We start from the raw sequence: 14,825 nt of genomic DNA, 5'->3' as shown, positions 1-14,825 counted from the left end.
AGAGCGCTCGCTATACTCATATAACTATGGTTAGAGGATAACCGTATGTTCCTTCTTTAACTCCAAAACAGAGTTAAAGTAACACTAAGGGGATTAGACAAATAACACGGGGATCGGACGTTGTGGACAGCGACTCCTACAGGTCGGTTGGTGCGCCTGTACAGCAGAATCAGGAAGTATCGGGGGCAGCGTGAGCCTCCCACGCGTTACTCCTCGCCACTGAGAGATCGCGCTGTGAAGGTGAAAAGATGCGACGGCTGCCTCCTCGTGTACCGGAGGGGACACGTGATGCAAGGCTTCGTCCACATTGCAGCCACCCAGTGGGAAGCATGGTCTAACAACGTTCGAGACAGGGGAGGGTAGAATTGGATAATACGAAATTGGGATGGGAGAAAAATAGAAAATGGGGAAAAAAATAAAATAAAAAAAAGAATGAATTCCATAAACAAAATCATTTTCAAAAAGATTTTTTTTTATGATTTTTGGTGATTTTCGGGGTCTTTTTTTGTATTTCGGGGGCACCGCATTTTTTTCATGAAAATTAACATAGTCGACACTTTTTTTTACAGTCTTCGTCCCTTGATAACGTAATGTTAATGTCTCCATATATAGGGCTCCACGCTAACCTTTTTCCCAAGGAGCACATGTGCTCCTAAATAAAATTTAAATAAATAAAATCTAAATAAAAATTTAGGAGCACACAAAGAAATTTAGGAGCACAGTTAGGTGTTAGGTGTTAGTGAGTTTTTCCTTACCTTCGCGTGGGGTATGTCTGGGAGTGCTTGCATTCTTTCATTTATTTGCATTCATCTAAAAAATGTTTGGACCCTATGGTGTTCTTGTTCTGTTCTTGACTTATTGTTATGTTGTCTTCTTGACTTGTTTAAAGAAGACCTGTACGGCCCATGGGGACATTAACGTGTGTTGTCGGGCCCTATAAATAAATTTGATTTGATTTGATTTGATTCAGTGAAAATTGTTCAAGTAACAGAGTTTATTAACAAACTATTTATTACATGCATATTATATCGTGCGTGTGCATACTAAGGGCTAAACATCTGTGCAAATAGCACATACCACCAAAATCACAAATTGGCCCATGCCTACTAACGCGCTGAAACAGTACCTCATTGCGCAAATGGAAACGCTCCCACTGTCCATATAACTTGCGTAGGCATGGGTTTACTTCTTGCAACAGTGCTTTGGTAGGTGGGGTCCCGCTGGCCACCGCCCGCCGTACTGGCCCCAGTTCGGGATCTTCTGCTTGGAGTTGCCATAACTCGTCCCAGCTATATCCGCTGTTTCCCTTCTGGGCCACTATTTGCCTTGCGACGACCGCCGGAACCCCCGACGGATCGGTTTGCTCCTCGGGGCCCAGGCGAGCACGGACTTCTTCCGCCGGGATCACTAGGAAGCCCTCCTTCGGGCCCACCTCGTCCGTCTGCCTTGCGACGATCGCTGGGACGTCCGGCGAGTCGGTCTGTTTCTCGAGGACCAGCCGAGTACGGACTTCTTCCGCCGTGATCGCTAGAAAGTATTTTTCCATGTCCACTACTTCCGGTTCTTGTCTCATCGGAATGCCTGACAAGGCATCGGCATTTTGGTTGAGTCGGCCGGTGTTAACAGAACTCGCTTTAGGGCGTCAATAATGTGGTCAAGAGGCATGGATTCTCTATTGTGCCTGAACTGGCTTAGCTTCTTTTATTCACACATTGATTGATTGATTGATTGATTGAAAAGTTTATTAACAGATTGCAGAATGGGTACAGTACAGTACATCTCAATACATACAATTGTTAAGGGGATGCAGACCAGAGAAAGACTTTCGTCTTGTTTCCACCAGGGTCCCCCATTTTCAATTCATCATAACATATATGACATACATGACATACAGATAGACAGTACTGCTACATCTATACATTTATGACATATCAGATTTGCAAATACAGTACTGTTTGTGATACAAAAGTGTCCAGAAAAGGAGTGTATATACATTTGGCGTGGAAACTGTACATTGGAGGAGGTTGGTGGGGTGGGGTTGGGTGAGGGCTGTACATTGGAGGTGGGGGGGGTTGGGTAGGGGACACACACACATTTTACACTGTACATTGGAATGTTGACAAAGCCTTACTTGGTCATTTACTGTACAACTAGGTTAGGACATTTGTAGGGGCCAGTTTCGAATTGCAGTCTCACGTAGGTGTTTTTTGAGAGTGTTTTTGAAGGTGGGTAGTGATTCACATTCCTTTACAGCTTTAGGCAGGGCGTTCCACATTGATGTGGCATAATTGCGAAACGTGTTTAGTCCCTTGTTTGAGCCGAATCTGGGTTTTACATGATTTGTGGAGCTCCCTCTGGTGTTGTGATCGTGGTATTCACTGACCTTTGGGAAGTATTTTGACATGTACATGGGTACCTTGGTCGCGTAGTGTATCTTGTAGACCAGGCCCATTGCAAGTTGCTGTACTCTGTCGTCTACTCTAAGCCATCCTAGGTTGTCAAAGTGGGCAGGGGTGAGGTGGGTTCTAGGAGTCAGGTCAAGTAGTAGTCTGACTAGCTTGTTTTGAGATGTTTGTAATTTGTTTTTTAGTGCCTTTGAGGTGCTTTGGTACCATGAGGTGCAAGCATAGTCGTAGTACCCTTGAATGAGTGCTCCTGCTAGAGTCTTCAGGGTATTCTTGTTTACCAGAGAGGAGATCCGGTACAAGAATCGCGTTCGTTGGTTGACTTTTTTTATTACATTGGATGCCATTTTGTCACAGGAAAGATTAGCCTCTAGGATGGAACCCAGGTAGGTAATTTCATCTTTCCTTGTGACAATATTGTCACCCACTGTAACCGAGAAGCCGTCAGTCTTGCTGAGTTTGTTATTTGAACCGAAGAGAATGGACTCTGTTTTGCCCATGTGTAATGATAGTTTGTTGTCGGCGAGCCATATGCAGATTTTGCCTAGTTCCGAGCTGAGGGCTTTTTCAACCTGTAACTTGTTCTTGTCAGAGACCAGCAGGGCTGAGTCGTCCGCAAACAGGAACAAGTTGCAGTCACAAGCTGACGACATGTCATTTGCATAAATTAGGAATAGTAGCGGTCCTAGTATGCTTCCTTGTGGAACACCACAGCTCACTGTGAGGGGGGGGGATAGGGTACCGTTTACTTCCACCATCTGTTCCCTCCCCTCCAGGTAGGATTGTATCCAGCTCACTGATAAACTATCAAAACCAATTGCTTTTAGCTTGTCAATCAGAATGGTGTGATTGACAGTGTCGAAGGCCTTTTGTAGGTCCAGCATGACCATGCCGCAGTATTTGCCCGCGTCCACCTCTTGTTTGATGTGGTCGTTCAAGTAGAGAAGGCATGTGTCAGTGGAGTGGGATGTTCTGAAGCCAGATTGGAATTCGTAGATTAGATTTTTTTCCGCAAGGTATTTTTCGATCTGTTCGTATACTATTTTTTCCATGACTTTCGAGATGGATGTAAGGATAGAAACAGGGCGGTAGTTACCCGGGTCTAATTTGCTGCCCTTTTTGTGCAGGGGTGTTACTCTCGCAATTTTGAAGTCCTTGGGGACGTGTCCCTGTTTTATGGAGAGGTTTATTATGTGTGTGATGACTGGGGTGATGGCTGCTGCTGAGTCTCTGAGGAATTTGGAGGGGATGTTGTCATGGCCAGTGGCCTTGTTTGGTTGGAGGGCGCTCAGTTTTTTGAGTACCTCATCTGTAGTTACTATTTCCAGTTTGAAGTCGTCTTTGTGGACGCCTAGGTTCATGTAGTATGCTACTATGTGTTCTACCCCATACTGCCCTGAGTGGGAGGGTAGTTTGTTTACCAGTGTTGTGGCTATGTTTGTGAAGAAAGTGTTTAAGTAATTGGCTACATCCAGCTTGTCTGTGATGAGCGTGTTGTCCGTCTTTATGTTTATGTTTGAGAACCTGGTTTTGAGTTTTTTACTGCAGCCTAGTTGATTGTTGAGTAATTTCCAAAGTTCACGTGGTTTATTTTTGTTTTCCTCGGTTTTGTCATTGATGAAATTTTTTTTTGCAATTTTGATCATGGAGTTTACGTCATTTCTTAGTCTGTTTCTTTCTAGTTTGAGTTCAGTCACGTGGTCTTGGAGTTCACTGCTCGTGCTTTTGGTAAGCTTTGACTGACTTTTACGAAACTCAGAGCATTTTTTGTCTCTGGCTTTCATAGCGGTCAGTATTTCAGTGTGCATCCATGGCTCAGCGCGATTTTTTACCCTGGTGGTTCTTAGGGGGGCCATTTTGTTTAGTATTGATGAAAATTTGGTTTTGAAGCCAAGCCAAGTTTCTTCAACCAGTGTACCATTGAGTTCATCTGACCAGTCCAGACTCTCCAGTTCAAGGTTAAAGGCCTCGCTAGAGTAGGTTTTGAGGTCTCTAGATGTGACTGTTTTGTGACAGCCAGCCTTTAGTTTTAGCTTTTTGCGGGTACAGAATATCATGTAATGATCACTTAACCCGCATGCTATAACCCCTTTACTGGAGATCTTGGACTTGTCAGAGGTCAGTATGAGGTCAATGGTAGTCTGAGTTGATTCACATACGCAGTAGTTGTACAACACTCTTCTCTCTTTGAGAGACTTTGGAGAAGAGAGCGATAGGGGCGGGCACCACCTCTTTTATAGTCCCTCTAAGGTAGAATACCTGAGCGGCTACGCCCAGAGCGCCCTCCAGTGGGGACAGATATACATGCACCAAAACAACCACTGATGGAGACAATTTGTCTACACAGATAAACAGTTACTAGTGTAAACAGTCATGTGTACAGTTGGACAGTTACTAACAATCCCATACAGAGTCTCTTATCTCAACACTCCCACTTTTTAGTGCACTGGCTGACTTCTGGGAAAAACATCTTTAACAAAGGAAATAATATATATATATAAACTCAAAAACATTCATAGGGTATGGCATTCAATATCTTCACATTAAACATGACCCTTGCAAATCAAGATAAATATACATACGGTGGGGAGAGAATATATACATGCGGCCGGGAGGAGACTGTCTATTAGGAGGTGGTGGGGGGTTTGGACATTTACGGTGGCCAGTTTCGAATTGCAGTCTCCCGTAGGTGCTCTTTAAGAGCAGTTTTGAATGTGGGTAGGGATTCACATTCCTTTACAGCTTTAGGTAGGGCGTTCCACATTGATGTGGCATAATTGTGAAATGTGTTTAGTTTCTTGGCTTGTAGTTTAATAATTGTTTCAAATGCATTGTATAATCTAATATAGCCATTTCAAAAAAATATTAATTAATCATTCACAGGGATGTAGTCCAGAATCGAGCATAATTCCCATTATCATCATGCCAAGATAATTGGGAGCCATGTGACACTGAGTAAATAAACATGCTGTGAGCATGTTGAGCGCTATTAGTTATACATCCAGAGGTCTTAGTGCCATGGGTAAGTCATTAGGACAATAGTCTGGGCATATGGACAAAGCACTACATTTGGGGGGTTTGATAAAACTACTGTTTGTATTGGTATAGTAAATGGGGGAAGATGCTGGTCAAATGTTGTCTGTCATGGGTGTTGGTTAAGAACCAAATTTAGATATTGTGGGAAATTCTAATTGAATTGAACTTTCCTCTTGGAGGTTGCATTGGGCCATGCTGAGACGTGCTGGGAGGACAGTGGACATCGCAGGGGGTTCCCGGAGCTGAAGGATGAAGATCCCAACAGACTTTTCTCGCTTACAGAGGACTGGCTTACGGCCATAACAACCTGGACACGCCCGGTCTCATCCTATCTCAGAAGCTAGGCAGGATTCGAGCCTGGTTGGTACTGGGATGGGGGGGCATCAGGAAAGCGCATGGCAAGAAGATGGCAGGCTGAGTCGTGGACGGTGGACTGGACGAGAGACGGAGTGGGACATTAATAAAAAGTGTTGTTATAATCAGGCGATTATAATGTGTTCACGGTTGTTGTCGTTGCATTCATATAAGATAACTATGTTTCTATGACCCTTTTTTCTTTTGGCATAACCCAGTGTATTGAATGTTGGCTGAACCATGGTTAGACTCAGGAAATGTATTCAGTCATACACCATAGGTAATCAGAGTGGATTGGAAGCGGGAATTACCGACAAGATTACAATGAGTTGAGTTTTACCCTTCTCACACAGAGTTTTAATTTTTTTCTCCTATAGATATATAATAATCTATATAATAAATGTGATGAGACGGGAAGTTTCTTAACACAATTGTAGGTTCTAAGATATTCGTTCTTGATACGGACATGCACATATTGGTGGGTCTGTGAATTAGTCTGAAGTGGTGATATTCACTCTCAATCAACAACGTGTGTCTCGGTGCACGGTAAGTGAGGGGAGGAGCAAAGTCGGTAAAGGAAAGTGTTTCAGCAGACTGCTGGAAGTGTAGAAAGATTCAGTAAGTGTCTATGAGCCCACCAGGGACAGATCCTTGGTGGGACAGAGTGTTTATGGCTATAAGTCATAAAATATGGCGGGAGCAAGATGGAAATGTGGAAGTAGGATGGTAGTGAGGTTATGCTATGTATTTCTTTTCTTTCTTTTTTAGGATAATACTCTATTCCAGGAAGTTCTTAGTTGGGGTCAAATTTATTTAATTTTAGTTTAATATTAGGCCACAATTAAACGATAAACGGCCTGGCCGGCTACCAAGTAACCACAGGCTTTTCCATGATGAGGAATGGGAAATGACCCCCCCCCCCCTCAATACATCCCACAGAGGTCTGTCAACATACCACCAGATATCTGTTAATATATTACAGAGCTCCGTGGTAGAGTGCAGATCGATAGCAATGATGTAATTCTGATCTAATATCATATAGAACTATACATTTTCCACTACAAAATGTAGATTGAAAGACATAAAAATTACAAATACAATACAATACAATACATATGCTCTTGCTCGCTCTTCATCACACTTTCCTTCCCCTTCCCTCTCCCTCCACCCCCCCCTCAGGACCCCCTTTTGGACTATACATCCACTATTCCGATTAACATCAGGCATTACAAGTTCATATGCTACCCTTTATCTTCTCCACCACATCTAACCAGATTGCTATGCTGGCTCCATTAACACCAAAAATGTGTGCGGTAGATATCTCTAGATAAATCACATCGAGATAGGCAAGAACCCATACATTCTGGCAAATTTTATCCGGTTAAATCCAGCGTGATCCTATCAACTTTTTGGCAGCCGTAAGACCGGACAAAATTAGTCTCTTTACATGTACAGAGGTTGATAACTGAGAAACATCATTCAACAACAATACAGAAGGCAGTACAGGTATTGTCGCTGTGTGTCAGACTGGATTCTTTCGAACACCCGCCCACCTCTACCTCTGATTGGCTTACCATGACATTTTACTCAACCTCAGCCAATCGCGCACTGCCCACTAACCAAGGAAAAAAAGTATTGCTTCTCAGGGCAGAGATCTGTCTGATAAAAAAAACAGCTTCAATCATAGTAACGCGCCGCATTTTTGGCAGTAACAGTTACGGTGTTATTAAGATTGGAAGTATGTCACAGTATGATGTCATAATAGAACATTCTAGGACATTTGTGATGTCACAGTATGATGTCATAATAGCACATTCTAGAACATTTGTGTACAGTATATACAACAATTCTCTCAGAAGATCTCAGAAGACCAAGTGAAGATATCACTTGTTGTTTCCGGCTACTTGTCTGTAAGCTTGAATATATTCTGTAGATACAATTTAAAATCCCCACATGGAAAAGGAAACAATGTCCTGTACAATCCTTAATGAGGGAAGGTTCTGTGATGTGGTTATTAAAGTCAACAGCACTGAGTTGAATGCCCACAAGGCCCTCCTGTGTGACTGCAGTGACTATTTCAGGTAAGTTTAGCTTGGTTCAGGTTAGCTTGGTTCAGGTTAGCTTGGTTAGTAAACAGATACCATACTGTACTTTTACTGTAAACAGATAACGTCACGGTGCCCAAATGCGTCCACCTTTTTATAGGATTCTATCACATTTGCATAACAATAGCTGTAACTGAGGGGTACAATTCCCTGACTATTGATAAGTATGGTATCATTAAACCACTACTGAGTTATGTACTTTACTACTGGCCATACAGTACACAAGTATATGTGATGAACACCCACACAATAACACGGCTTAACAAAGAAAATCCTGTTTGGAATATTTATTAGAAGAGCAGCAATATTATATTACAGTATTGAGAATTAGAGTCGCGCTTGTAAGGCGAAGAATGTGCATGAATAGGTCAAGAGCGTAAGTCCATGAGCATATTACGATGGGGATAATTAATACCACCTGTAGCATAAGAATTATATAAGGTACACTCGTAGGTCAGCTGGAGATACTAGGGGGGTTCCCTCCGGTTGTAAGCCAGCAGGGGAGAGGAATTGTCGGGAGCAAAAGTCTGGATCAACGAGGAATAAAGAGACTCCAGGTACAGGAGACGGTGCAATAATCCCTTGGTCCTTAGACAAAGCAACAGCTATACTCCGGTATGCACTGCAGCATGGATGAAAGCTAGCCAGCCTCTGAGTCCTAGAGGCGGGCTCGACGGGGCTCCTCACAGGGTAAATCACACACGGTAGTGGGGGTAGACGGTTCTCTGCTCCAGCAGCCACAGGACCAAAGCAATATAATCCAGCCGAAAAGGGCTCTGCATTCGTCGGTGTAGGTTATCCAGTGTACATATCCACACGGTTCTCGTCTAGGGCTCCTCGGATGGCGGCACAAGGTTAGGCCGCCCAGCCTGGATAAGCACACTAGCTCGGTACGATGAAACGTTGGTAATGCTGGTCACTGTAGAACGGTAGCCGCACGATACACTATACATAATAGACTATTACTTTATAATAGAATAAGTCGAACTCGACGATACAGCATTAAACTCTGACACTTTAGCTATCAATTCGCACGCGGTCTCAAGGCTCTATTTAGGGGCAAAACGGGCCCACTTCACGGCACGTTGTATTGTGGTGAAGGCTTCAACTTGTTGGGGTAACATAACTGCTGTATCCACCTGCAACGTATTTATACGTAAGGTGAATAATCTAGTGCCAACCTTATTTCTGTCTCGTATTACTGCGCAAACCTGGGCATGTTGAGACATGTCTTAGCGGTGACTTTGAACTAGACATTGGGGGTATGGCCGTGGCGCCTAGGGGGTCGCTGTCCAATAGGAGAACGAATATTATGGTCTGGCCTGTACCTAGGTAAAGGGATATTCCGTGTATATGTACAAAGAATATACAAGGGATATCAGACGATATACAAATATTATACAATATATCTCAAGTAATAAATATATATATTCGGTTTAATCTGACCCTTTGTAACAGCCGCCTCCTAATTAGTCCGCACCTAATTAGATAAGCAGAGACAGATTAACCGCCTTGTCCACTACTCAATGTCCGTTGTGAGGAGTAGGGCAATTCACAAAGTCAGGGGGTCATGGTCGTCGTTGAGAGAGTCGGGGAGCCTTGGCAACTCTATCAGCCTCGCCACGGGTCGGGTGTATGTCCGTCCCTGGACGAGCACTTCTGCCGCTCTGACCTTTCCGTCGGCACCAGTGATCACTTTGCTTACGCGGCCGGCCGGCCACATAGCTCGGGGTAGTGACTGGTCGATAATCATGACGACTGTGCCCTCCGTCAAATTGTCTCTTTCTTTTACCCATTTCTGGCGGGTCTGTAGAGACGGTAGATAGTGGAGGAGGAAACTGTTCCAAAACTTGTCAGCCAATACTTGACTGTACCTCCACATTCTTCGGCCGTTCGCTTCCTCAGGTCTGTACACTGTCTGTGGGAGCGCGGGGTCCAGCCGCCCCATTAAGAGAGTGTTGGGGGTGACTGGGTCGACATCTGCTACATCACTTGAGACATAACCGAGGGGCTTTGAGTTCAATACTCCCTCGATCTCCGTGAGGACTGTAGTGAGGACTTCTTCCGCCACGGTCTGGGCCCCAAGCATGGCGTACAGGGCTGTCTTTATTGAACGTACTTCTCGTTCCCAAGTTCCCCCGAAGTGAGGGGCATTCGGGGGGTTAAACTGGAAATCAATCTGAGAGGGAGCGAGGTGGGTCTTAAGTTCTGGGCCCATAGCTTGGAAGCTCTCTCTCAGCTCTCTTTCTCCGCCTTTGAAGTTTGTCCCGTGATCAGACAATAATATAGACGGTTTTCCTTTCCGCGCTGTGAATCTCCGGAAGGCCATAAGGAATGAGTCCGTACTCATGGTTGGAAGGAGTTCTATGTGTATCGCTCGGGTGGTCATGCATTTGAATACAATACCCCACCGCTTCTCCGTCCCTCTTCCTTTCTTCACATACAGCGGGCCGAAACAGTCCATACCGGTGGAGTGAAAGGGCTTGTCGCCGAGTCGAAGGCGACAGGGGGGTAGGTCAGCCATCCTGGGTATACTGGGCTGTGCTCGCCACTTGCGACAGTCTAGACAGGTCCGCTGGAAGCGTCGTACTGCTTCTCTTCCTTGCAGTATCCAATAGCGACGTCTGATCTCAGCTAAGACTGCCCCGGCGTGGTGCACGTCCTCGTCGTATTTCTTTATGATGAGCTCTGTGACCTTGTGTCGGCTGTTGAGAACTATCGGGAACTTGACGTCATCCGTTAAGTCTGGGGCCCTTCTCGGACGACCACCCACTCTGATGAGATTATGGGCGTCGCTCTCAGGGGCCAAGTGGAGCAGTCTGCTGTCTGGTGGGACTGGCTTTGATCCCTGCAGACAGTCTAGCTCGTCGGGGAACGAGTCTCTTTGGGCTCGCTGTAGCAGAAGGAGTTCTGCTTCTTCGTAATTAGCTGCATTAATGTCGGTAGTGGAGGGAACCTCAGGGTGGTGCCACAGGAATGTCTTTAACTGCGCACTCTCAAGGGTAGGGCAGTCGTCTATGTTGGGATCTGTGGGGACTGGGGTGTGCGTCAACCCACAGAACATATATTTCTTCATCTCTGCCTCCTCTTGACTAGCCTCCCGTGGGGTGGGTGTAGGCCACTCTTCTTCCGGGAGCTTGAGGAACTCGGGACCGTCACTATAGAGATTGTGACGTGTGAGGTCATCCAGGGACATTCCCCGTGTGATGACGTCTGCTGGGTTCTGTTTTGTGTCCACGTACCTCCAGCATGCTGCTTCTGTTAAATCTTGGATCTCTGTGATTCTGACTCCCACGAAGACCTTGTATCTACACGAATCGGACTGGATCCATGTGAGTACGGTCATGGAGTCTGACCACAGGATTGTTCTTTGCACCTGGATGGTGAGTTCACGTTGGATTAACGTGGCGAGTTGCGCTCCTACTAGGGCTGCGCAGAGCTCTAGACGTGGGATCGATTGTTGCTTGCGGGGGGCTATTCTTGAACGAGCCAGGATGAAGGCGGTATGTATTTCTCCTCCCTCCTCTCGGGCCCGCAAGTAGGCCACCGAACCGTAGGCTACTTCGGAGGCATCGCTGAAGACGTGCAGGTCCATCTGACACGTCTCCAGCCGTACTGTGGGTGGGAAGTAGCTGCGGCGTATGTTGACACCTGGGAGTGAGCTGAGTTCTGTTTCCCACTCTCTCCATGTGGAAGCAAGGTGGTCGGGTATGGGGTCGTCCCAGCCCTGGTCCTTGTCCCATAGCGCTCGTACAATCATCTTTGCCCTGGTGGTGTAAGGTAGAATACATCCCAATGGGACATATTGTCTGGCGAGTGTTCTGTATACACTCCGTCTTGTGGTCGGTAGTGAAATCGACCTTCCCTGCTCCTTGGTCAGGGGTGTGTGTCTATAATGGAGCGAGTCTGTTTTGAAGCGCCAGACTAGTCCTAATGTCATTTCTTGGGCTTCACCTGGGATGGTCACCATCCAGGTCTCGCTGCTTGCTGCCTTGTCCTCTGGGGAGAGGCTGCGCAGTACTTGAAGGTCGCTGCTGGCCCACTGCCGGAGATCAAAGCCGCCTTTGATCAGGGAGGCGCAGAGCTTGAGTAGGAGGGCCTCGGCCTCTTCTGGCGTCGAGACGCTTTGCAGACAGTTGTCCACGTAGAAACTCTTTTCTACACTTTGTCGGACCTCCTCGTCAGCTGCTGGGTCCTCTGCGACATGTTTTTGCAGTGCGAACGTAGCACAGCATGGGCTGCATGTGGTTCCGAAAGGGAGGACTTCCCATTGATAGATGGATGGTTGCTCATCCCCGATCCTCTCTCTCCATAAGAACCGCAGCAGGGGCTTGTCCTCTTCCACTAGTCGCACCTGCAGGAACATCCCTTTGATGTCGCCGCTGATGGCCACCTTGTTCTGGCGGAAACGTAGCAACACGCCTAGTAGAGAGGGGCCGAGTGTTGGGCCGGGCAAGAGCTCTTTATTCAGATTTTGTGATCCGATCTGGTAGCTGCAGTTAAACACAATACGATCCTTGCCGTTGTGGTGGACCTTGTGGTGGGGCACGTACCATGATTCGGTCGTCTGATCGGCCTCTTGAATGTCAATTCTCTTTATGTGTCCCGCTGTGATTAGCTTATCAATCTCAGCGCGGTACACAGTGGCTTGAGCGGGGTCTCTGGCTAGGCGCCGCTCTGTGTTCAGTAGATATCGCTCCGTCGCTTCTTTTGAGGCGTGGAAGGTAGGCATACCCTCTCGCCTCAGGAGTGGAGTGGCGTATCTCATCACTCCATTGACTTTGACTCTCTTTGTCCCCTGCTCGAGGAGGGCTATGGCATAAATGTCTTCCTTGGAACGAATGTGTTTCTTTTCGTTCTTAAAGGGCATTGTCTCTAGTGTCCATAGCCTCTCGACGTGCTGTAAGAGGGTGGTGTCTTCTTCTGTCACTCTGGAGTGGAGGCAGCGAGTGGCTGCTGTTCGGTTGGGAGACCTGGAGAGGGGGCCTTGTAGTGTCCATCACAGGGCTCACCGTTGTACAAGCCGGCCCGATAGCCAAACCATGTACGCTGCCCCTTGATCTGCTGTCGTCAGATGAGGAAACATCAACATAGGCCCGTCGTGTCGCTGAAACATGCCTAGAAAAAGATCCCAGGGGTAAGCAAACCTCCGGTAAGCTTTCAACATTACGTAATTTCTCTAATCTTTTCATAACACTAGTTACATAAGGTGCATTGCATCCGCTATGCTGGGAACGAAAATAGAGGAAGGGTGTATTGGGGACCACGTCTACTATCTTATAGGCTACGCCTCCGTAGGGGCGGGACCCGGCAGGTGTGGGTGTATTAGTTTTATTCGTTGTGTAAGTACAATAGGTACATGAGATGAGGTATATCTCGATAGGCTTAAGAGCAGGACGCGATAAGCCAAGTACGATAATATAACAGATACTATACTGTACTTCTACTGTAAAAAGATACTATACTTCTACTGTGCTAAGACCCTATACTTCTACAGTGAAAATATATTACTACTAGGGCTGTCCCCGAATAAGGATTTGGATAGTCGACTATGATTGGCCAAAATGTGCCGTTAGTCGACTATTAGTCGACTATAAAAAAAATAAAAATAAAAAGTATAATATATATATATATTTTTATCATTCCATTTGGGCTGTGGGGGGTGCTTAATGTCTGAAGGAGTCGACTGAAGGCTTCTTGTCCTCTGCAAAAGCATGCAATTGGTCCACTGATGGATACATCTTGATATTTGTCTAGTCTAGTGTGTTCATTAGATGGGTGAAATCCTCTTTCAGTGCCTCTGTGCCTGTTTTCTTAGGCAGTTGGCCTCTGGTATGCGTGCCATTAGCGTTAGCCACGCTTCTAAGAGGTTGGCAGTCGACTACGGCTCCTTTCGACCGATTAGCCGACTATTCGACTAATAGGGGTCAGCCCTAATTACTACACAGGACAGAATGTTGCTTACTGTTTACTCATCAGATATCTCTATACTCTGCGTCCCACAGAGCCCTCTTCACTCGCTGGAGCGACTCAGATAAAGCAGTCTACAGTATCCCTGGGGTGTCCCCGGGTATGATGCAGCTCATCATAGAGTACTCCTACACACGCTTTGTGCTGGTGACAGCAGAGAACGTGGAAGAGCTTCTGATGGCTGCAGACCAGTTTCGCGTCACTGGCATAGTAGGAGCGTGCTCTGACTTCCTAGAAGGCCAGCTGTCTCTGGAAAACTGTGTCAGCATCTGGAGCATCAGGTTCTGCCCTGACCTGAGGCGCAAGGCCCATCTCTTCATCGTGTGCCACTTTGAGGAGATGTTGCACGTCTCACAGGAGTTTGTGGAGCTGTCCCTGCAGCAACTGGTGGACATCATCGAGAGGGATGATCTGAACGTGAAGAGCGAGGAGACGGTGTTCGAGGCCGTCCTCCGTTGGATCGACCACTCCCATGAGGAGCGTAAAACACACATCCCTTTGCTGCTGCCCAAGGTAACTAATTGTATTACGGATACACAAACATGGTTGCTAGTGCCTGAGCCACATTTATTTTTAATTACATTTTTATTATTTAACTTTTTCTTGTTTGTCTGTCTCTTGTCAAGGTCATTATGATTCATGTTACTGTTATTATTGTTGTCGTCGCTGTTGTCATTGTTATTATTATTATTATTATTATTATTATTATTATTATTATTATTATTATTATTATTATTATTATTATTATTATTATTATTATTATTATTATTATTGTACTGTTATGTTCTGTTTTATGTATGAAAATAAAATAATAAAAAAACATTTATAAAAAAGAAGAAAAAAAACTAATTGTATTACTGTGCATTACATTAAAACAACACTAGGTTCCCTAGTACAGTGGTTCTCAAACATTTGGGTCCAAACTGTTCCCTAGCAACAGAAACCGTCTACAACC

This window comes from Notolepis coatsorum, assembly GCF_963971535.1.
Source record: "Notolepis coatsorum genome assembly, chromosome: 15".
NCBI classification, from domain to species: Eukaryota; Metazoa; Chordata; class Actinopteri; order Aulopiformes; family Paralepididae; genus Notolepis; species Notolepis coatsorum.
This window is presented reverse-complemented; position numbering follows the sequence as displayed.